Source organism: Oryx dammah, unplaced genomic scaffold (genome assembly GCF_014754425.2).
Source record: "Oryx dammah isolate SB20612 unplaced genomic scaffold, SCBI_Odam_1.1 HiC_scaffold_16, whole genome shotgun sequence".
NCBI classification, from domain to species: Eukaryota; Metazoa; Chordata; class Mammalia; order Artiodactyla; family Bovidae; genus Oryx; species Oryx dammah.
The window spans coordinates 17,810,612-17,836,261 of record NW_024070200.1 but is presented as its reverse complement, the minus strand read 5'-3'; positions in this window follow the sequence as shown (position 1 = coordinate 17,836,261).

The following is a 25,650-nucleotide window of genomic DNA, read 5'->3' as shown; positions in this document are numbered from 1 at the left end:
CTTTTAAATTATGTGAAGTTAAAATTAATTTTTTGAAGATTTTACCTATTGGTATCATTTGAAGTTGTACAGTATCATCATTTTATCCACATAAATCCTTTAAGATAAAGATTCGAGATTTTCAACTATTTTAATTACATTTTTCAAGCTGTATAATCCTATTAATTTATCATACTTGTCTGAATGGATTTTCTTTTGTGTTAAATAGTTTTGAAAAGGCAGGTTGTATAATAAAAGAAAACAACCTAGGTATGATTTAACCATAACAAGTATCAGGTTGTAGATATTTGTTTTTAGTGAAAAAATAAAAAGATGAACTTTGGTTTTATGTTCACCTCACAACACTGACAACTAATATTGAAGCTCTTAAGCTGTTTTATAATTTTCTGCCACAGTTTTGCTGCAAAGCCAGATTTCTTTCCAGTCATTTATTTGCAGTTACGTTTTTGGCCCTAAGAGATCCCTTGTGCAACCTTGTAATTATTTTGATTATACCCATCTTGTTAAATTTGGCCCATCATTTGAGGCTGTCAGGATCTTGGAGTGTGATTCTGTCATCATGCCTCCCAAATTCATATAACACCCACATTTTCCAAGCTTGCCTTGGATATTTTAATGCAAGTCATTAAAGAAATAGGAGTATATGAGGCTCTTTGACTTTCCACCACCATCAAAATGAGCCAGTGATTCTATATTAGGATTTGAGTATGGTCAGTTAAGTGGGCTTCGCAGGTGGCTCAAGTGGTAAAGAATCTGCCTGCCGATGCAGGAGATGCAAGCAGGAAACATGGGTGTCATCCCTGGGTTGGGAAGACCCCCTGGAATAGGAAATTGCAACCCACTCCAGTATTCTTGCTTGCAAAATTCCATGGACAGAGGAGCCTGGCGGGCTACAGTTTATGGGGTCGCAGAGCTGGACATGACTGACAGACTGAACACACAGCCTGGTTAGTTAAGCAGTCAATTTACTTAGCTGCACAAACATCAATTGAAACTAGAGATATGGAACCTTAAAACATATTCTTGTCCTTATTTAATATCAAGATTTAGGAAAATGGCAAAATACTTCACACTGGATACCATTTTTATAAATGGAGACTAAGGCTATACTAATATTTGAGCTTAATTGATGGAAAATGAAGTATCTGAGCTAAAGGTATTGAGACTTCTATCTTGTAATCCTGTGCTTGGAAGGAAACTGGTCAATTCAGGAAAGCTCTTTTCTGAATTACGTTTACACCTCTGTGCTTCACCCTGGTTTCTCTCTGTTACACACACACACACACACACACACACACACACACCCCTGAAGTAGCTGCCTTGGTGAAATGGGACCAGTAAGAAATCAGTTCTCATGTGATGGGGAAGAAGTTTGGTGAGTCACTTATAAATTTCTGAGTCTTAACAATCCTTAAACTGCTGTTTGCCTAAAGCCACTCTACGGATGTAGACCTGAGCTGTGCCTCTGATCCTCCAACTTTCTCCAAGTAGGGAGAGATGTAATACGCAGTAGTGGTGGCTCAGCTGGTGAAGAGCCTACTTTCCAATGCAGAAGACACAAAAGATGTTCAGGCCCTGGGTTGGGAAGGTCCTTTGGAGAAGGGAATGACAACCCACTTCCAGTATTCTTGGCTGGAGAATTTAATGGACAGGGGAGCCTGGCAGGCTATAGTCCATGGGGTCCCAAAGAGTTGAAGATAACTGAATGACTAACACTTTTACTTTCACTTCATCATAACAAAGGAGTGGTCAACCATAGTCAGACTACTGGATAAGCAAGCCTAGAAAAAGGCATCTTCTACCCTAATATCAAGGAAAGGAGAATAGAAGAATTGGATCCACTCATCTTTTTATTTTTTTATCCTCCCATCCAACAAGAAGGCTCATTTTAGTTTGATTGTAAAGACCTCCATTTAAAGGATGACCAGTCAATAGTCTTTAAAAGACTGTAAATTATCAATACTGTCCAACAGAAGTTAATCTTCCAGAAAGTCAATTGTGATCGACTTTATTGACTATGCCAAAGCCTTTGACTATGTGGATCACAATAAACTGTAGAAAATTCTGAAAGAGATGGGAATACCAGACCACCTGACCTGCCTCTTGAGAAACCTATATGCAGGTCAGGAAGCAACAGTTAGAACTGGACATGGAACAACAGACTGGTTCCAAATAGGAAAAGGAGTACGTCAAGGCTGTATATTGTCACCCTGCTTATTTAACTTCTATGCAGAGTACATCATGAGAAATGCTGGACTGGAAGATACACAAGCTGGAATCAAGATTGCTGGGAAAAATATCAATAACCTCAGATATGCAGATGACACCACCCTTATGGCAGAAAGTGAAGAGGAGCTAAAAAGTCTCTTGATGAAAGTGAAAGAGGAAAGTGAAAATGTTGGCTTAAAGCTCAACATTCAGAAAATGAAGATCATGGCATCTGGTCCCATCACTTCATGGGAAATAGATGGGGAAACAGTGGAAACAGTGTCAGACTTTATTTTGGGGGGCTCCAAAATCACTGCAGATGGTGATTGCAGCCATGAAATTAAAAGACACTTACTCCTTGGAAGGAAAGTTATGACCAACCTAGACAGCATATTCAAAAGCAGAGACATTACTTTGCCAACAAAGGTCCATCTAGTCAAGGCTATGGTTTTTCCTGTGGTCATGTATGGGTGTGAGAGATGGACTGTGAAGAAAGCTGAGCGCCGAAGAATTGATGCTTTTGAACTGTGTTGTTGGAGAAGACACTTGAGAGTCCCTTGGACTGCAAGGAGATCCAACTAGTCCATTCTAAAGGAAATCAGTCCTGGGTGTTCCTTGGAAGGACCAATGCTAAAGCTGAAGCTCCAGTACTTTGGCCACCTCATGCGAAGAGTTGACTCACTGGAAAAGACTCTGATGCTGGGAGGGATTGGGGGCAGGAGGAGAAGGGGACGACTGAGGATGAGGTGGCTGGATGGCATCACTGACTCAATGGGCATGAGTTTGAGTGAACTCTGGGAGTTGGTGATGGACACGGAGGCCTGGCGTGCTGCGATTCATGGGGTCACAGAGAGTCGGATACGACTGAGTGACTGGACTGAACTGATAGGTGAATAGTCACACAAAGAAAGATCACTGTTAGCATAATTTTTGTGAAACCAGTAGTTAAAACAGAAGACTAATATGGTAAATACTAATATGGTAAATGCCCAAGCCAAAGAGATAATCCCTTTTTTGTATACACTGTACTTGGCATCTGATTCCCCAACATTATTATATCAGGGAGAGCTGAATAAGTAAGCCTGGTGTGGACATGGATTTGGATAAAAAAAATAATGAACTGAACTGACAGAATTGAGGGATCTCTTTCCTAAATAATGGGGAAGTCTGTTTTTTCTGCCCTTCAGTGAATCCCTGCCTAGATACTTTTAGTTTTTTAGATCAGTGTCCCTTTGTCTGCTAGTTCTTGACATAATCCACCTGCTGTACCTCATAGATTGCCAGATTTTTTTTTTTAGTTCTTATTAGGGGTAATTGTCTTTCTCACAGTGTCTCTTTTTTCCTTAATATGTGTTATTATTAATAACTCTGGCCTATTTGCTATTTTTTGAGCGAGGAAGTTACTCTTTGTCCAACCTTTCTGTGTTGCCAATGATAGTTTTTGATTACTTGGTTGAAATATCTTTATCATACTAGTAATCATTCATTCGGTGTCAGATTTTTTTTCCCCAAATATTAGCTCATTAAAGAGATGTTCATAGAGTACACTGATTTGGTAAGGTAATACTTTATTTGCAACTATTTTGGATGATATTTTGAGTCTGGTGTTGAGGCTGATTTTCTTAGTTAAGTTTTTTTGTGTGCCCCAGCCTGCTGGGATAAGTAGTGTTATCCTGTAATTCTAGGAATTTTCTGAGTTAACATATATCTTAAGTGTAGCAAAAGAATGGATAGAACATAGAAAATGAAAACAAGTGGTATTATTAAGTTGTCTAAAGAATCCATATGCCTATTACTGCCAACATCATGACACCAAAAATGCTCTCCTTATCTTTAAGGTTTATCTGCTGTCAGCTCCTAAGTTGTGTATCCCCACTGACTTTTTACTTGCTTGTTCAATTATTGAAAAACAAGTGTTAGATTCTCTGCCTTTCACATCATTTTAGATTCCTCTATTTCATCTTTTAGCTAAGTCTGGCTTTATACATTTTGAAGTCCTGTTATTAGTTGTGCATACATTTAGGTTTCTCTGCATACTATATGTGCATGCTAAGTTGCTTCAGGTGTGTCTGACTCTTTGTGACCCCCATGAACTGTAGCTCACCAGGCTTCTCTGTCCATGGGATTCTACAGGCAAGAATACTGGAGTGAGTTGACATGTCCTCCTCCAGGGCATTTTGCTGACCCATTAAGCCACATAAAACATTCAGTGACCAGAAAACTTAGGCATTAACTCTGACATTTCAGTCACCCTCATTTGCATATTCAAACTCCTTCCCAGTGTGAATTTTACCTCCTAAATCATCTTAATTCTACCTACTTTTCTTGGAGTTCATTCCCACAGTTATTTATCTCCTAACTGGCCTAACATCATCAGTCTTGCTCCTTCAGAGTGATTTTTATTAAATAAAAAGTGTGATTATATCTGTTCATAAAGCACCTCCATTGTTTCCCATTACTTTTCGTAGTCTAATTCTTTAATGTGGCCTCCTTGGTTCTGAGTATCCCATTCTTCTGGCTCATCTGGTTATCCTCCTTTCTTTGCTCTACTGAAAGTATAATAGCCTTCCTTGTATTCCTTCTAATCATCAAGTCCCTGAAGTCATATGCCTTTTCATATTCTATTTCTTCTTTAGAGAAAAATTTTAACCCCTTCTTTTACTGGGAAAAACAATCTATTTCTTCTTTAGAGAAAAATTTTAGCCTCTTCTTTTACTGGGAAAAACAGTCTACAAATCTCAATTTAAAACCCAATTTCTTAGGAAAGCCTTCCCTAACTATCCAGACCAGATAATATTCTCCCATTTTATACTTCCCATGATGCCTGTACCTCTCACTCATAGCATCTTTGTAATTTTATATTTATTTTGGTATTTGACTGATTCCTATATATTCTTACTAGGCAATAGACTTTTAAAATAAGATAGTCTTGTTTTATTCATGAAAGTACATCTCTTGCCACTGATCTGGCAAATATTTGGTGCCCTATAAATATCTGTTGGGTGAACAAACTGAATGAATGAACAAAATATTCATAAACAGTTTTATATTGATTAACATGAAGCGAAATAAATGTAAAGTTTAAAAATATTAGGCTGCCATAAAATTGTGAACGTTTACATATTGCAAATAATGCTTATTGATCACAAATACAAATATTGTAGTATAAACACGTATATAATATTGAGAATTTAAAGCGTAGTCTTAGAATTTGTCACTTTGTACAAGGAACGTCTATGTTCACTCTCCCTTTGGCCATCCCTGCCCATAACTTAAATATACTCTGTTTCTTAATAAGACAATAGAAGTGAACTGTTTTTCACTAGTTATTAACTAGTTGTTATCCAATTTAATATAATGCCAATATGTTATAATGCATTTTCAATCTCTGCTGGCTTTTGTTTAATACCTAAGCATACATTTTTCTTGAACTTGCTCTTACAAAGTGTATATACAATATTAAAAACTAGGCCTTTAAGCTTAGGATTGAAAAAAAAAACTTATTCTGTCCTTATATTACATTTGTAAAGAAAAAAAATTATAAGGACATGTAAAATAACAACTTTTGTCAGTCACTTAAAACTTAAAGCTATTTAAAAATGCTTATGTTCTCAAAAATAATTTTTTGAAGGCTGCAATAGATTCCATTGTAAAAAGGAAAATTGGCTTATGATTAAATTAGATATATTTCTAATACAGCAGAGAGAAAGTAAAAAGTCAAATCTATTTCTATGAAAGAGATTTTCATGAAAGAATGACTAATCTCAAAGTAGTTGGTTATGATCAAAGAATACATTTCATCGTGTGGATGCTATGAAAGATTAAAGTAAAGACTAAATTCCAAGAAAGAGAAAGAACTATAAAATACATAACGGGATTTAACTATTAGGAATTAAACTATTTTTCTCTTTTCATGAATTAAATGTTATGGACTGAATGTGTTCCCTTCAAATTTATTTGTTGACGTTCTAACCCCCAGGACCTCAGAATGTGACTGTTTGGAGATACAGTCTTCAAAGAGGTCATTAAGTCAAAAATGAAATCATTAAGGTAGACTTTAATCCATTATGACTTCTATCCTTATTGAACAACTCTCATCTGTTAAGTAGTATACCAAGCACTTTATTATCTCACATAAATTGAAAGATATTATTTTCCCCTTATTTTGCAAGTGATGAGCAGAAATTTAAGCAATTTATCTAAAGTCATGCTATGAGTAATTAAGAAGTCCCCAGATTCTCTACTTTTAATCACTAGTATTTTCTCATATAATAAGTCCTTAACAAAAATATAGGTAAATGACATATAAATATACATAAAAAACTGCATAATGAAGGATATATGCTGTACTAATTTTAGTCTAATTTTTTTTGTGTGTGGGAGTACACACACAAAGGTGGGTAGAATTGGAGAGCTTGTGACTATTTTAATATATATGTTTGTATATACATATATTTATCTTCTATAACATTTAGTAGTAAAACATAGTAAAATTATAATTAGTTATCTTCATCTTTCATTTACATAAGTATATAATTTTATATATTTGATGATATATATTGCTTTTTAATGTTACTTACATTATACAAATAATTACTATTTAATCAAAATTTTTAGTGGCAAATATATGTATTAATAGATAGACATTTTTGATAAGGTAGTCAGTATACCATTACAGGAATTGCCATATTGCAGTCATAGTTTAACATTTAGAAAAAAGCCATCTTTAAGAACATGAAATTATTCTTCTTACCTCACTTTTAACATTTTTTAAAAGTTAGTCTCCTTCTTTCCTTTTCTTTCTTTCCCGTCATACAGATTTCTGCTTTACATCTATAATATTTTTTATGACAGAATTGAATATATCCTTTATCACTGTCAAGGTAAAATATCATGTAAAATCAATCTCTCTTACATATAGGGAAAAAATATTCATAGAAGGACTCCATTAAATAAATTTTCTGTAATGAGTTAGTGAGGAAGAAAAAGTAACTTTTACCTTTCTAAGTCTGAGACAGATGAATAGCAACATTTCTTATGTCAATGTCCAGGTATATATTATTGTAAATATTTTGAAAGGAGTTTTTATAATGTACAATTATGGAGATGATACAATTATAATATAGAATTAATATCAACATTAAGATAATAGCTATTATCGAGTATTTACTGTGTGCAGTATCCAACATTAATCACTTCACATGTATTTTCTCAATTCTCATCAAAACCTTACTGGATGCATTTTATCATTGTACTTATGGGTTAAAAGCACAGAGAAATGGCACATAGTTTTAATGTTACTTGTGTAGCACAATAGCAGGTCAACTGGAATTTCTTCCATACCCAGTTTGGTATGATTTCATCAGTTTTCCTGTGGTAGCTTTCAAAATTAGATTTCTGTGGACATACGCCTGTGGAGTTTAGTTGGCTTTGTAGACTTTTGTTTTTGATGAGCTCCATAATACGCTTTCTCTCCTGTGGATAGCTATAGACTATTGAGAGCAAGTAAAGAGGGGTCTTTGCGTAAAAGCAGGACTTTTTGTAGAGCTTGACTTTTCCTATAATCTTTAGTGGAGAGAGCTTCTCTATAGATGGATACTGCACAGGTTAGCAGTCAAGGGGTCTTTCCTGCACAACAAGGGAAATGGTAAACTATGGAGGTGCTTTGCACACATGTTCCTTTTCTCTCCTGACTCGAAAGAAATTTTTTTCTAATCCTAAGAAATGTGTATTTAGAATGTAATCTAAATACACATTCAGAATGCTTTTCTAAAATTTTTCTTTTGTATTTCATGGACTCATTTTACTTGGAAATTGATAGAAAAATATGTCATTTGATTATGTTTCTGAACTTTCATTTAATAATACACCATCTCCTGAAAATGCTTACACAAAATGTAACCATAGTATCTTTATATTGATCTTGAGAGTTCAACAGATTGAGATTTTATACAAGGTAGAAGTTTATTTTTTCCTTCAACGACCACAAATTTGTCACCCTTTGAAGTTCAGTGGATATGAATAGCAATAAACATTACCTGCAACTTAATCATATCTCACATAGAAAAGAATAATAACTAGTATTTGAAGACAAAGCAAATTGAAGATGAATCTTAGGCAAAAGGTCACACTCTCTGCATCAGTATCCTCAATGGGTGAACACATGGTTGGAAGTCAATGAATCATCTTTCACACCTGATTAATGTAAGAAATGCTTTCGGTACTGCTTCACTTCTCTGCACTCATACCACTTGCCCATATCTATCCTGGATTTCTACTTAGTTTCTCTTGTGAAATTACCTAAAATGAAAGAACAATTTTAAAAATTTTGAGAGATGTCATCCGTGGACCTGTAGAAACCTTTCAGTACCTGGCAGTTTTATAGACTCAGATCTAAATGATCTGTAAGGAAGAGTCATTTAAAAATTCAGGCTTTTAGTCTGGTGATTATAGCTAGTGATGGAACCTACATTCAGAATGCAAAATATGACCTGAAGTTGATAGTTATTATATCTTAGTAGCACATCTTTGTGAACGTGGCTTTAATTATTTTAACTCAAACTGAAAGTTTTTTTCTCTGAATTTCTATAGCATGTGTAGTTTTTAAATACTATTTATTGGATATTAATTTTCCAAGAATGAGCATTGTCTGTTCCTCATTAATTAAGAGAGTGATCATATCCTTAAAAATATGATAACCATTATATACTACCATTTGTTGAGTACCTCCTTATTACTTTTGTTGGGTCTGGAAATGTTGCCTTTGAATGTCACAATAAAGTACAATAGGTTTAAACTCAATGAGTAATTTTTCCCATCATCTACGTGACAATAGGCTTTATGTAATGTACTTTCACAATTTACATGCAATTTTATCCTCAGCAAGATGATGTATACCTGTGAATTACAGTATTCCCATTTATCAGAGATGAAGAGAGGTTAAATGATTTGCTTGAGATCACACGTTAATAAACTAGTATATTACAGCTGTAGAGACACCATGTTAGAATGGAGTTTCTCCTTGTTACGACGTGCCTGCATGTGTGCTAATTTGCTTAACTTGTGTCCAACTCTTTGTGACCCTACGGACCATAGCCCACCAGTCCTCCATCCATGGGATCCTCCAGGCAAGAATACTGGAGGGGGAGGCTGTGCCCTCCTCCAGCGGATCTTCCCGACCCAGGGATCAAACCCACATCTCTTATGTTCCCTGCACTGTTAAGCAGGTTCTTTACCGCTAGTGCCACCTGGGAAGCCCATATTATGATGCAGTGGAGTGTTAAAGCAAAGAGAATCAGTAGCTCTCCCCTAATATATTGCATTAGAACTCTTGTGGCAGCAAAAGATACCCAGATGTTTGTCCTTTTCCACTTGATCTTTCTTTTTGTGTGGAATAGTACTTAACAGTAACTGATTAATTGAATTTAAGCTATCTATCTTAATATCTTTTAGAAAAGCTCATGTTTAAAATGAACTATTTTGTGATCTCAATGTTTATAGTTTTCAGGATTGTAAACATCTATATGTCTGTTTCATTCTATTTCAATATATTTTTATTTCATATTTTCCTTTGTAGTAACTATTGTGGTTTAAACATAGTTCAGTGTATACACTATTGTATTATGTATTTACTTTTAGTGTGTGTGATAGGGGAGGTTTTCTGGCAGGTTATACCTTCAATTATTTTCCCAAATATGTTTATGTTTAGGATTAAAAGAGTAATCGTATCATAGCTTTTAGGCACTACTGATCTTTCAATATCACTCGTAGGATCATCAATTTTATATCCCTATTTAAAATGTTTCAATGACAAATAAAATGGTAAAAATAATATTTTCTTATACTTGACTCTGCCTTATGACTGTTGATATAACTATGCCTATTTATATCAAAGTTAAGCAATTCTGTTGGAGGTAGATAAATACGAACAACTTGACATTGCTACGTTTTGTCATTTAGTCGCTAAGTTGTGTCTGACTCTTTCGCGACCTCAGGGACTATATCCTGCCAGGCTCCTCTGTCCATGGAATTTTCCAAACCTACTGGAATGAGTTTCCATTTCTTTCTCCCGAGGACCTTGCCAACCTAAGGATCGAACCTGTATTTCCTGCATTGGCAGGTGGATTCCTTAACCACCGAGCCACCTGCAAAATCCAGTTTAAGACACTCTGTCAGTAGTAGTGAAAGTCGCTCAGTCGTATCCAACTCTTTGTGACCACTTGGTCAGGTTCCTCTGTCCATGGAATTCTGCAGGCCAAACTACTGGAGTGGGTAGCCACTCCCATCTCCAGAGGATCTTCCCAATCCAGGGATTGAACCGGATCTCCCACATTGCAGGTGGATTCTTTACCAACTGAGTTACCAGAGAAGACCAAGACACTATGTGAAGCGAAGTGAAGTGAAGTTGCTCAGTCGTGTCCGACTCTTTGCAACCCTGTTGACTGTGGCCTACCAGGCTCCTCCGTCCATGGGATTTTCCAAGCAAGAGTGCTGGAGTGGGTTGCCATTTCCTTTTCCAGGGGATCTTCCTGACCCAGGGATTGAACCCAGGTCTCCCACATTGTGGGCAGATGCTTTACCATCTGAGCCACTAGGCTCCCCAAGGCACTATATGGTTCATATCAATCTTTAGTACTATGGCCTATGCTACTTTCCATATAGTAGACCCTTCTTTTTATTAAGTATTTATTTATTTGGCTGTTCCAGGTGTTAGTTGAGTCATGTGGGCTCTAGTTCCCTGGCCAGGGTTCAAACCTACGCCCCCTGTGGTGAAAGCATGGAGTCCTAGCCACTGGACCACCAGGGAAGTCCCAGTGGGCTTTTCTTATATTCCTGAATCCTGTCCATGATCACTAATCTGCATCTTGCCTCTGTCATTTCTGGGTATGAGTGAAAATGTTCTGAAACTGTACCAGGCAGTATGGCTAAGCAATGTTTGTCACTCATCATGACATCTTTGTCCAGAAACCTCTGTGGGACTTAAATGACCCTTACAGCATCTGGGAATGCATGGACAAATTCATTGGTGTTTTCTGTTCTTGCCTATCGTTAGCCTTGAGAATTTAACTGGCAGGGTCTGATAGGGTAGAAGGATTTCTAGTATATGTTTTCTATCTTCCATATTTTTCCTGTCTTGCACCTTTAACAAAGCTTTGGAAATAAAAAAATGACAATGATTATTTTCAGTTGTTATAAAAATAGAAAACAACATCTCTCACTCAAACTTTAAACTCCTATTTATTATTTTCTTGATGCTGATGGTGGGTGATTAGTGTGTAGGGCTTTCCATAATTAAGAATATGATTTTGATAAATTTTAAAATAAATAAGTTTGAATTCACTTTTCTAGACTTTTAAATGGAGTCAGGATTTTTCTCCCTCTTGAATTTTGCAGCTGGAATTTTGAATAATTTTCTTACAAATGAAATTTATTCTGGTTTTGAAACATATCCAGAAGTTTATGAGAAAGAAAAATATGAATTTCATGACAGTTCTGTGACAAGGCTTTACATGAAACTTTCATTGTCATCTTCCTTGAACCAAATGCAGGAAAATACAATCTGGAGCAGAATTTCATTTGCATATTGCTGAACAGCTTGATGCCCTCAATTGGAATCCAGCAAAGTGTACAACGGGCCACCTGATTACTCATGGCACAAGCTGAAATAGGAAATGGAAAAGAAAAAAGGGATTTCATTCCACTCCAGTTATTTGGTTCAAGTTCACTTTGAAGAGTATGAAATATCTCATTTAGTTTAATGTATGCAAATGAAGCCTATAGAGGATAACAGAAATCAAATGGCAAAGGCTTTCCCAAATGCTGTAACTGAGAGTGAAGCTATTTTAGACCGTTTATGAAGAGGGTGCCATTACATACCTTTGAAGTAGCTGGTATTGTAGACCTTCCTACATGTGGAGGAGACTAATGATTTAGGATTCAATTAGAAGGATAGTGAGTAATTTAGCTGCACATTAGAGGGCTTTCATCACTTCTAAATTAATTTTTCTTTCTCACGCAAGTGGGAAAAGGGAGTCTGTGACTATGTGTGTTCTCTTCATAAATAAGTTTGTATACATAAATAAATTATCCAAATACTTCAGCCTATAGAAAGCCTTTGACTTGAAACACCCAGATAATTGAAACAAAAAAAGAGTGTTGACTGTTTTTTGCTCTCTTTATTTGAACTACTGTCACAATATTAGCTCATTTTTCTCTTTACATTCTTTTAAAATTGAAGTATAGTTGGTTTAAAATGTTGTGTTAGTTTCTGTTGTACAACTAAATTATTCAGTTTTACACATACAAACATGTACACACACGTTCACATTTTTTTATTATCGATTTATTATAGCATATTTAATATAGTTACCTGTGTTACACATTTGGGTTATATATATATATATATATATATTTGTATCTGCTAATTGCAAACTCCTAATTTATCCCTCCCCCCTTACACATTTTTTTTTCATTTTAAATAATAAAATAACAGATGTAGCTGGTCTTTGTAAGCTTAGAGTGTATGGTTTTAGTTGCAATCTTTAGGATTGTTATTCTACCCTTACTTAAATTCTATATCTCCTGTGCTGACATGTTAGTTTCAGTCATGAACGTTCTTTGACTACTCCGCTTTATTACTGCTTTGTCTTTGAGTTTTCCCTTTTGGCTGTGGGTTTGTCTATCAATTGATAGACTTTTAATGCAGTCTCTGAAGACCCCATTATTTAATGCAAAGATTATAAACTGATCTAAAATGTGGCAGATTTTAAATCTCAGGAAGCAATTGAGCCCCTTGGTTTTCTGGTGAGATTTTTAGATTATGTTAAATAAAATGGTATTTATTATAGAAACCTATGCACATAGTAATAAATAATAAAGATTTAAACAAAAAATATGCAATGGTATTCAATATCATACTGGTCTTTTCATTAGCAATTCTAATGATTTTTACTTCTATTATTTACCTCTGTTGACCTTTCTGATTTTTTACCTTTCCCATTCTCACAATGTATGATTAAATCAATAGTGAGTTTTTAAATTGATATAATTTTATAGATATCTACTACTGAACCAAATAGCATATATATATTATATACTATATTATTGAATATATAATATATATATGCAGTTTTTCTTTTACATTTTAGTATTGAGATTTAATAGTTGAACTGTTCTGTGTTTGCTTAATATTCTGTGAACACTGTGCTTTATTTGCCCAAATGTTCCGACAGATTTCTAGAATATTGCCAGAATAATTTTAAAGGCTTAAATTCACCAAGTAATTTATCAGTTATATTTTTTTCCTGCACATATGTTCTCAGACCCCTTGGCACTCTTATTCCCAAAAGAATGCTTGCTCCCTAAGCCAGAATGCTATTCATTTTGTTCCTCTCCTGGGTTGGAGTTCAGGCAAATATCTAGAGGCAGGGCCAGATTCATGCAAAGACAACTTATGCAGAACCTTATGTCTTTTCCTTTTTCAAAAACGACTTCATTAAAAAAAAAATCAGTCTCCTAATGCTTCTTTAACTGCAAATAGAAATGAAATTTTTTAAATAAGCATCTTTATTTCTTATTCTAGTTTATTTATATAAGCCTTCCAGTTGTCCCTGAATTGTTAAGGCATTTCTGCACTGTTGTTGAATCTTTGTTGCTGTTATTGCCAAGCGTGATATCAGTTCAGTTCAGTCACTCAGTCATTTCTGACTCTTTGCGACTCCATGGATTGTAGCAAGCTGGGCTTCCCTGTCCATCACCAACTCTCAGAGTTTATTCAAACTCATCCATTGAGTTGGTGATGCCATCCAACCATCTCATCCTCTGTCACCCCATTTTCCTCCTGCCATTAACTTTCCTGGCATCAGGGTCTTAATTTCACCCTTAATTGTAATATTTTGAAAGTTTTCTTTCTCACTGACATTTTTTAGAATTTTCTCTGTATCCTTGATTTTATTTTTATACATATTTAATTTTTTTTTCTTCTTTAGTACTCAGTAGGCCTTTGTGTTATAGACATAAGTTTTAGTTGCAGAAAATTTTCTTTGCAAATTTTTCCTGCAATTTAGTTGCAGAAAACATACCTTTGAAATGTTCTTCTCTTTGATTTCATCCTTCTGTTAATTATCCTATAGGTTGGCCTTTGGATGTTCTAGACTATTGCCTCTGTTTTTGTGTGTGTGTGTGTCTTTTCCTCCTATTTCTCGTAGACTGTTTCATCATCCTATTTTAATTTCTTACTGATTTCCTCATGTGTATATTCAATGCTTTTACTGAATTTGTGATTCTAGTTATATTTTAATTTGTAAGAGCTCTTTATTGCTGAATATTTTTTTACAGTGACATATTCTTATTTTAGTTACTATCAGAACTATCAGAGTTATTAATTATGTTTTTTTGCATGAAGATGTTTTCCTCTTTCTCTGGGTTCATTTTTATGTTTGCTCTGTTTTTCTTCTTTCTTTCACATAATAAGCTTCCTCAAATTGATCCTAATTTTAGACGTCTATTCATATTTAAGAGTAAGACAGAAAAAAGCTGATTAAACTCAGTGTTTATAGTCAAGTTTGCTGATATCTGGGTCTCTTCTCTTTGGTCACACTCTTCCTTAGAAAATACACAACTTGTCAGTCATGCATAATTTGTAAGGCCCAATGAAAAGTGGAAATGCAGAGCTCCTTATTGAAAAATTAAGAATCTGTAGATCCTAAAACTAAAAGTTTGGTCCTTCTAAGACATGATTTTATGAAGCTGCAGAAGTTGCATACCCATGAAGCTGGCCCTGTGTTAAATAGATATTTGCCTGACCCCAGATATTTGTTCTGGGGAGAAGGCGATGGCACCCCACTCCAGTACTCTTGCCTGGAAAATCCCATGGATGGAGGAGCCTGGAAGGCTGCAGTCCATGGGGTCAGAAAAACTGGACAAGACTGAATGACTTTACTTTCACTTTTCACTGGAGAAGGAAAATGGCATTGGAGAAGATAATGGCAGCCCACTCCAGTGTTCTGGCCTGGAGAATCCCAGGGCTGCCATCTATGGGGTTGCACAGAGTCGGACACAACTGAAGCAACTTAGCAGCAGTGTCCTGGGAACTGCAGTTCTTTGCAGTGAACTTATCTTGGCAATTTAGATATTCAGATAATCCCCCATTTTTCACTCCCTGTGCCTTACTTATATCCTCTGCTTGGCCTTTGTTCTCCATTTTAAAGGCCGTCTCTAATTCCTACTGAGAGTAGGGACTGTATTACCTAGGGGTGAAGTGTTGTATGTTCTAACAGAATGGCAAGAGGCTGACACAAAAGCCTCTCTATCAGTTCAGTTCAGTCGCTCAATCGTGTCCAACTCTTTGCATCAGGCCTTTTCCTATGAGTCAGCTCTTCACATCAGGGCCAAAGTATTGGAGTTTCAGCTTCAACATCAGTCCTTCCAGTGAACACCCAGGACTGATCTCCTTTAGGATGGACTGGTTGGATCTCCTTGCAGTCTAAGGGATTCTCAAGTCTCCTCCAACACCAAAGTTCAAAAATCATCAATTCTTTGGTGCTCAGCTTTCTTTATAGTCCAACTCTTACATCCATACATGACTACTGGAAAAACCATAACCTTGAGTAGACAGACATTTATTGGTAAAGTAATCTCTGTGTTTTTAATATGCTGTCTAAGTTGGTCATACCTTTCCTTCCAAGGAGCAAGGGTCTTTTAATTTCATGGCTGTAGTCACCATCTGTAGTGATTTTGGAGCCCCCAAAGTTAAAGTCTGCTACTGTTTCCCCTGTTTCCCCATCTATTTGCCATGATGTGATGGGACCGGATGCCATGATCTTAGTTTTCTGAACGTTGAGCTTTAAGTCAACTTTTTCACTCTTGTCTTTCACTTTCATCAAGAGGCTCTTTGGTTCTTCTTCACTTTCTGCCATAAGGGTGGTGTCATCTGCATACCTGAGGTTATTGATATTTCTCCCAGCAATCTTGATTCCAGCTTGTTCTTCATCCAGCCCAGTGTTTCTCATGATGTACTCTTCATGTAAGTATATATAATATACATATATATAATTAATTATTATATTAAATATAAATCTTTAACTATCTCTCAAAATACAGGGCAGTTCTGCCTCAGATTTCACACAGAATTAATCTTGTCTCCTCTTAGTGAAAGAAGTGAATCGGCAAAATTTTAAAGGTCCTTCAGCTAATTAATGTGACTTCCTAATTTTTGCCACTCATTAAAGATACACTGATTTTGTGGCTAATGAGAAAATGAAGTGCAACCAAAACTTCTGTCAAATTGAAACATGAAAGAGAACAAGAGTCAGGAAAAAGGTTTAGATGGACACTATCATGTTAATAACATGGTATTGTTAAACATGAATATTCCCCTTTTTGCTGGCTTGCTTCTCTAAATCTCATTAAGCTCAGTTTTATTCTTCTTTTACACATATAAATAGCTTATTCCTGATATCTTAACATATATTGCTGTAAAGAGACTTCATTCTTTAAAATGTCTACCTTGGAATCTTTATTTTATTCCCATTAGATTCTGTAATATAAATCAATCAAAGATTTCTTGAAAACATACCACATAGAAAGTGAATGTGAAAGATAAGTCTCTCAGTCATGTCCGACTCTTTGTGACTCTATGGACTGTAGCCCACCAGGCCTCTCCATCCATGGGGTTTTTCAGGCAAGGGTACTGGAGTGGGTTGCCATTTCCTTCTCCAGGGGATCTTCCCCACCCAGGGATAGAACCCAGGTCTCCCACATTGCAGGCAGAGGCTTTACCCTCTGAGCCACCAGGGAAGCCCATACCACTTACAACTTTTCATTTAAAACTCAGGAATGAAAGAGGGCACTTAGTGCATGCTATTCCATATCCTATTGGATGGGAAAAAGGGTGGTGATTATAGAGTAAAATGTCATTCATGGGTCTCTTGAGTCAAAAATTTCCTTGGCATGAAGGAAACAGGTTACTATGTGGTAATACTGTGCTGTGCTCAGTAGGGTCAGTTGGGTCTGACTCTGTAACCTTATGGACCGTAGCCTACTAGGCTCCTCTATCCACAGGATTCTCTGAGTAAGAATACTGAAGTCAGTTGCCATGCCCTTGTCCAGGGGATCTTCCTGACCCAGGGCTCAAAACTGTGTCTCTTGTGTCTTCTGCACTGCAGGCAGATTCTTTAGCCACTGAGCCACATGGGGAAACCCATACCACCTTGTTTCAAGCTTCCTCATGGAACCAGGAGAAATATATTATCCTAGGTGTAACATGGCTTTCTTTCACTACCATCTAATACATTTTTTCCAAATATTCCAAATCATCCTAAACCAGTAATAGGCATTTGTTTCAATGAACAAGCTACAGTATTCCATTCATGATCTCTTTTGATGTTAGCAAAAGGATACAGTAAGGGATCAAGTTAACCAAGAGTAGTAACAGAAGGACTTGGGCCTTGAGTCCTAGCTTGCCACTTAATAGCCAAGAAAGTCTGAGTAAGCTACAAAGCCTATGACAAAAATTTTCAACATTTTATTCATATTGGAATTGTCTACTTTAAAATATATACTCATAATTAGTACTCAATTCAGGTCAAATAAATCTTAACCTATAGAGTTGAAATCTGACTGTACAGAGCTCCCTGACATTCAGCAAGGTTGGAGGACTGTTGCCTTTAAGCCTCATTTTTCCTGTCTTTAAAATGGGTGTAATAATAGCACCAGTATTGTAGGGTTATTTTAAGAATTAAATGAAGAAAATGCATGTAAGGAACATAGCACTATGCCTGGAACATTATAAATAATTCATACCTCCCACTTCCTGGCTGAACTATAAATACAGTTAAAGAAGAGATTGTATACTTCTTGTTCAACTGTTTCATGCATGGGACATAGAAAGGACTTTTTGTGATTTCAATGAATCACTTGCATTATCTTTGAGAAGGGGAACGAGACATTGGCATAGTATTATTGACTTCTGCTCAGCCACAGAAATGCTTAGAAAAGAAACAATATAAAAACAGTTTTGACTAGGCTCTTCTGTAGAATCATTTTCTCCCTAAATGGTTAGCCCAAGTTATTAACTCTCTCAGGCTGAAGCACTGCTTAATCCTAACATATACTTGTGACTGTCATTCATTGCAATTTTAGAACTTACTTAAAAAAATTTTCCCCTCCTTTCCTTTCTCCTTCCCTCCCTCTTAACTTTCTCATGTTCCCTTCCTTCATTTCTTTTTCTTCTCCAGCCTTTTTTCCTCTCCTCTTTCTCTCCCTTTCCACTTTCATCCTCTCACCCCACATCTCTCTATCACTGTCATGGAAAATCTGTCTGAAAAGATTTAGCTCCAGGATAGATTTCTCGACCTTGCCTGGCAGCAGCCCATCTCCTCTGCTCACCTACCACAGACAATGGCTGTGAATTTGTCTTCTGAGCAGCAGTACCTCTCTTCTGTGTATTTCAGTGCTGCTGCTGCTGCTAAGTCGCTTCAGTCGTGTCTGACTCTGTGCGACTCCATAGACGGCAGCCCACCAAGCTCCACCATCCCTGGGATTCTCCAGGCAAGAACACTGGAGTGGGTTGCCATTTCCTTCTCCAATGCATGAAAGTGAAAAGTGAAAGTGAAATCGCTCAGTAAGTGTCCGACGCTTCGTGACTCATGGACTGCAGCCTACCAGGCTCCTCCATCCATGGGATTTTCCAGGCAGGAGTACTTGAGTAGGGTGCCATTGCCTTCTCTGGTATTTCAGTGCTAGAAAACAATAATGGACTGCCCAGCCTTGCAAATGACCAAAATACAGGTGGTTTACCAGCATTCACATTTTCCCCCCCATAGAACCATTTTTAACACATTAATTAATTAATTTTTATGCATTCATACCACAGATACGTTTTGCTCATTATCATGTGTCAGGACTTTTGTTGATCCTAAACAGAACAGACTACATATACCTGACCTCAGACAAAGGCACAAGTTTGAGGTAAGTTCAACAAATAAGCAGATTTTTATTGTATAGTGTGGTATATGCTGCAGGGGAAATATCAAGTGCCCTCCCCAAACACTATGGAGTGCACACAGCAAGGGTCCTCACTCAGTACTGGCTCATACTATCTGGGTTGTGTTTTAAAGAAGGATGGTGAAGGGTGGGGTGCTAGGGTCCGCCCCAGCAGAGTCCAGGGATACCCTCAGGATGAACAGTGTTGGCAAAAGAATGACATGGGGAGACCAAGCTTTGGTGAGTGAGGCCCGTACTTTATTTTCAAAAAAAGCTTTTATATTCTGACTTGTACATAGAGGAAAATGAAAGATGCAAGGTCATGCAGAGTCAGTTCAAACATTCCAGCAGTTTTGCCCTTATCGAAATCAGAATTTTTTTCTGCATCAGAGCAGTTCAGTTCAATTCAGTCGCTTAGTCGTGTCCGACTCTTTGTGACCCCATGAATCGCAGCACGCCAGGCCTCCCTGTCCATCACCAACTCCCAGAGTTCACTCAGACTCGTGTCCATCAAGTCAGTGATGCCATCCAGCCATCTCATCCTCTGTCGTCCCCTTCTTCTTCTGCCCCCAATCTCTCCCAGCATCAGAGTCCTTTCCAATGAGTCAACTCTTCGCATGAGGTGGCCAAAGTACCTTTCTCATAAACAAGGGTCCTGTGTTGTGTATATTATCTTCTGGCCTTGGAGGCCTGTTGACATTTTATGACCCTTTTTTGATAAAGGTTGATCAACCAGAAAACTTGTTTTCCCTTGAAGTGTTTTTTTTTTTTTTTCTTTATACCTCTAATTTGTGTCAGCCTCAGAAAGTACTAAACAGAGTTATATTCTCATGGAGCAAAGGTGCAGTGGGTTACAATAAAAAAAGAACTTATTAGCTCAAAGGTCTGATGTGGTTAATACCAAGGCTACTACTTGTTTTTCTTACATTCCAACTATATTAACTAATGCACTCCCAGGCACCCAATGGATAAGGGATATGGGAACTTGGCAGCAAGCATTGGCTCAACAATGAAACCCTTCACCAGTATTATTTAAATAAAACTTTTTTTACCCCTTGAAGGGCTCTATATTTTTAGAATGTTTAGGCTTCTTGTGTCATGGTTGAGATGTTGTGAACAAGCATATGCATAGTTGCAAGAGTCTGGATAAACCTGCCAAGCAAGCTAGAATGCTAGCAGGGGGGTTTGAATTGAAATGCTCCTTTCATGCCCAGGAGACTTATCAACTAGAGCCCTAAGTTGATTTTCTCCAGAGAAAGATGGTCACGGATAGCCCCCTGTTAATGTCAGAAGAGTTGGTGAAAGGCATAATATAGTAAACAATAGACAGAGAGATTTTTGGTTTGGGGTAGATGCTCAAGCAGGTCCAGGGAGTCCCTCGAGTCCTGATCCGCCTTGCCTGTCACGTCTCCTCTGCATGACCTTGTCATGGGTGGGATCTCCTGTGCTGGCTCCCGGCAGGGGAGCAAGTGTAAGGGGGCTGAGATGTGGTGAGGCATTTGAGAGTATGAAGAGATTGGTGAGAAATGAGACTGGAGCAGTTAGGGGAAGTCAGGGTGCTTGGACTTTAACCTTGGGGCACTGGGTAACTCTTAAAAATTCTTCAATAATTTGGATAATGGATGACAGAATATCCTTGAAAAGTCAGAGTCCCCTGTCAGAGTGAGAGAAAGTCAGAAAGGCAGCTGAAAACATGCAAAGAAAATGCATAGAAATAGGTATAATATTATAGTTTTTAAACTAACCCCAAATAATCACATCTTTAATATTAATTATAATGGTGAAAATTACTGAGCGCCTACTATATGCCAGATATTTTTCTAAAAACTATACACACAGTGACCACCAAATGAGGTAGATTCTATTATAGCTAACTTGTGCCACCTGAGATCAAAGCTCCCCTCCACCATTTATTTGTTGTGTGACTTTGGGCAAATCACTTGATATACATAATCAGCTTCACATATTTGATACTTTTGTGGGGCAGTCCAGGGTTTCTTCAACCCATGCTTTCTTCTTTTTATTTCTAGGGGATTTTAATAAGACAGTGAAAAGAGGTAGTAAATAATACCTAGAGAAATAGATGATCAAACCTGAGTGAAGTCAAACCCTATAGCTCTGTCAAAGAAACAAACATAAAAAAAAAAAAAAAATAGAGGAAATAAATTTCTGTGAATAGGAACTCTGGAATCTGTAGCAGGTTAAGAAGTAGAATGGCATCAGTTCAGTCACTCAGTCATGTCCGACTCTTTGCGACCCCATGAATCGCAGAACGCCAGGCCTCCCTGTCCATCACCAACTCCTGGAGTTCACTCAGACTCAAACGTCCATCCAGTCCGTGATGCCATCCAGCCATCTCATCCTCTGTCGTCCCCTTCTCCTCTTGCTCCTAATCCCTCCCAGCATCAGAGTCTTTTCCAATGAGTCAACTCTTCTCATGAGGTGGCCAAAGTATTGGAGTTTCAGCTTTAGCATCATTCCTTCCAAAGAAATCCCAGGGCTGATCTCCTTCAGAATGGACTGGTTGGATCTCCTTGCAGTCCAAGGGACTCTCAAGAGTCTTCTCCAACACCACACTTCAAAAGCATCAATTCTTCGGTGCTCAGCCTTCTTCGCAGTCCAACTCTCACATCCATACATGACCACTGGGAAAACCATAGCCTTGACTAGACGGACCTTAGTCGGCAAAGTAATGTCTCTGCTTTTGAATATGCTATCTAGGTTGGTCATAACTTTTCTTCCAAGGAGTAAGCGTCTTTTAATTTCATGGCTGAAGTCACCATCTGCAGTGATTTTGGAGCCCCCCAAAAATAAAGTGTGACACTGTTTCCACTGTTTCCCCATCTATTTCCCATGAAGTGATGGGACCAGATGCCATGATCTTCATTTTCTGAATGTTGAGCTTTAAGCCAACTTTTTCACTCTCCTCTTTCACTTTCATCAAGGGGCTTTTTACCTCCTCTTCACTTTCTGCCATAAGGGTGGTGTCATCTGCATATCTGAGGTTATTGATATTTCTCCCAGCAATCTTGACTTCAGCTTATGTTTCTTCCAGTCCAGCATTTCTCATGATGTACTCTGCATAGAAGTTAAATAAGCATGGTGACAATATACAGCCTTGATGCACTCCTTTTCCTATTTGGAGCCAGTCTGTTGTTCCATGTCCACTTCTAACTGTTGCTTCTTGACCTGCATACAGATTTCTCAAGAGGCAGGTCAGGTGGTCTGGTATTCCCATCTCTCTCAGAATTTTCCAAGGAGTGGTGGCTGCGCTGGCACAGGAGGGCCTAGAGGAGCTATCCCACGTTGAAAGTCAGGAAGGGCGGCGGTAGGAGATACCCTTCGTCCAAGGTAAGGAGGTGCAGCTGTGCTTTGCTGGAGCAGCCGTGAAGAAATACCCCATGTCCAAGGTAAGAGAAACCCAAGTAAGATGGTAGGTGTTGCAAGAGGGCAAGAGGGCAGACACACTGAAACCATACTCACAGAAAACTAGTCAATCTAATCACACTAGGACCACAGCCTTGTCTAACTCAATGAAACCAAGCCATGCCCCCGGGGCAACCCAAGATGGGTGGGTCATGGTGGAGAGGTCTGACAGAATGGCATAGGCTGGAGGGAAACTGTGTAGGCAGATTCCTTGATACCCTTTGGTGGAAGGCGGGGGGGGGAGGGGGCTTCATTTGAATCATAAAGCAACTTCATAGAAAATGCATGTGTCTCTTTGGAATCCAGTCTTTATTGCTTCTCAACTGTGTGACAGTGGGCAGATGACTCCCTTTTCCTTTGTTTCCTAGATAAATAATAATATTAAAACCATAAGATGCTGTGAAGATTCAGTTCAGTTCAGTTGTTCAGTCATGTCCAACTCTTTGCGACCCCATGGTCTGCAGAATGTCAGGCCTCCCTGTCCATCACCAACTCCCAGAGTCCACCCAAACCCATGTCCTTGAGTTGGTGAGGCCATCCAACCGTCTCATCCTCTGTCATCCCCTTCTCTTCCTGCCTTCAGTCTTTCCTAGCATCAAGGTCTTTTCAAATGAGTAAGCTCTTTGCATCAGGTGGCCAAAGTATTGGAATTTCAACATCAGTCCTTCCAATGAACACTCAGGACTGATCTCCTTTAGGATGGACTGGGTGAAGATTAAATGAGTTAAAATACTTAAGTACTGCTGGCACACAATGTACCATATGTGTTTATTATTATTATTATGACATCCTCTGAGTTTAATATATTGCTTAATAATAAGTTTCATATAATTCTTATTAAGGTTTTAAAACTATAAGGCCATAGGCAAGAGGTAACTGTCTTTGCTTCCTGAACAGTGCCTATTGTCTGCCTTTGCTAGAATTAAAGTATATTTTTAATGATGGTCAAGGAGAGTTTCTAAACTGTTTGTGAATAGTGCTCAGGAGAGGGAGTTTGCCAGAACAAGTAGCAATTGCAATGGACATCCCTTCTCGTGGAAGATGGGAGTCATTTCCAGCAGACCCACTTGGGGAAAATAATGTCAAAAATGGATGTTTCATGCATAGCAGAGGAAGTTAGGTTCACAGTGTTAGAAATGAGCTTCATGTCAAAATAGTGAAGAAATACTGCTCATGGAAGATGATTCATGTATCCCTCTTAGCTAATATGAAATGAATGGTGGTTTGGGCTTTTTTCTGTTTTCCTGGGGAAGGAAAGGTCTCTGAGTGATTATAAGTATGATATGACAAAAAGTTCAGACATTTTTTCAGATGGTTGAGAAGTATGCTGGGGAAGGAGATATTTGAGCTGCACACTGAACACCCTTGGGGAAAGATGAAAGAATAGAACGCCTTAGAGATTGAGATACACAGCTGGATAATGCAGAGATAGATCCTTTAAGTTGGAACATGGGGTGAGAGCTGGGAAGGATTTTGCACCTGTGCTTGACTGGTTGCTGAATTTAGAACAAGTTTTCTGCAGGGCAGAAATTTCTGTGGAAACATAAGTTTTTCAGTAGCCAGCAGAGAAAGGATAAAAGAACTTGCAATTTTAGGAGATTAGGTTTTTTCCGCCAGTGCTGTGGCCTGTACTGGAAATAAGTGACATAAAATTGAAGACCAAACACATGCTTCCATGAGCAACTTAGGGTTAGGGAAATGGTAGGCAACTTTAACTCACAAAATGGCCTGATTTTATTCAAATTCCATTGGAAGAGAAGCAAGTTAAGGGAAATCAATGTAAAACACAACAAAATAAAAAAGATTGGGTGGCTGGGATGAGGTCTCTGACCTACATTCTTATCTTCATATATTGGGGTGATGGGAGGGTTAGACATTAAGAGCTAATTTGACACAACTGTGGTGCCAGTAAAGACAGTGATGAGTAGAAAACTAAGAGTTTCAAATTGAGGCAGAGTTGGGTGGACCCTGTAGGACTCAGGAAGTTACCACTAGTTTTGACTACTCTTTTCTGACACAGATGAAATGAGTGTCTGCTCTGAGTCCACCCAACCAAGAAATCTCTTATTATTAAAAAAAAAAAAAAAAAGGTGAATATCCACAGAGTGATAATGCTGGGAAATTCGCAAAGGCTCCAGACCAAAGCCAGTGGAACTCCAGGGAATGCAGCTGAAACTGAGTTTGAGCTGTGTCACAGAAGTTTCAGGCACTTTTAAGAGGCTGGCAAAGGCTCAGTAAAAATGTATGAGCAGGAATTATGGGAAGTTAATTCAAGGTGGGACTGGATAATAAATAACCAGTTTCTATCATTTTTAGCCACTGGAGTGACATTTGATCTATGACTCTGTGCAGTAATTTACAACGTTACAGTTCTCTATACTGACTACAAGCAGATTCCAATAATCTGGGGAATAGCATGCTAAAACTTGATTTTGCAGAAGGGACTGTGGAGGCAATCCAATAATGCCACTCCTGCCAATGTGTCCAGAATTGAAAGGCATGATTGAGTTAATGTGCCACTTAAGATCAACTAAAATTTGTTTCTCATGCTACATATAATTGTTGCCAATACGATGGGTAACAATGTTTTTCCATGTTTTTGAAAATATTCCTGTGAACTGCCCCCCGCCCCACCAAGAAGCACTCAAGTTTCCTTAGACATTTCAGGCATATTCAATTTTGATAATTCCCAAGCTCCTAAGTGTTTTAAAAATGGTAGTTCTAATATAGGAGCATTTTTCTGTCTTTATAAGTGAGACAAGATATGCTTTAAAAGGAAATTATGCTTAATAGAGTAAAAATAACCCAGAATTTTTGAGAGTGCTGTAGAAAGATTACTTTCCTTGAGATCAATTTTTCTAAAGTGAGCATAATAAGGAACTTTTAATTAATGCCATTAGCTTGTAGCCTGGCAGGTATTATGGGTCACTGAATGTAGGAATACATAATAAATCTTGTAATATTGGAATGTATCTGGATAAAAGAACACTGAAAGCCAGATGCAGTTTCAAATTTAAAGAGTAGGTGTAACCA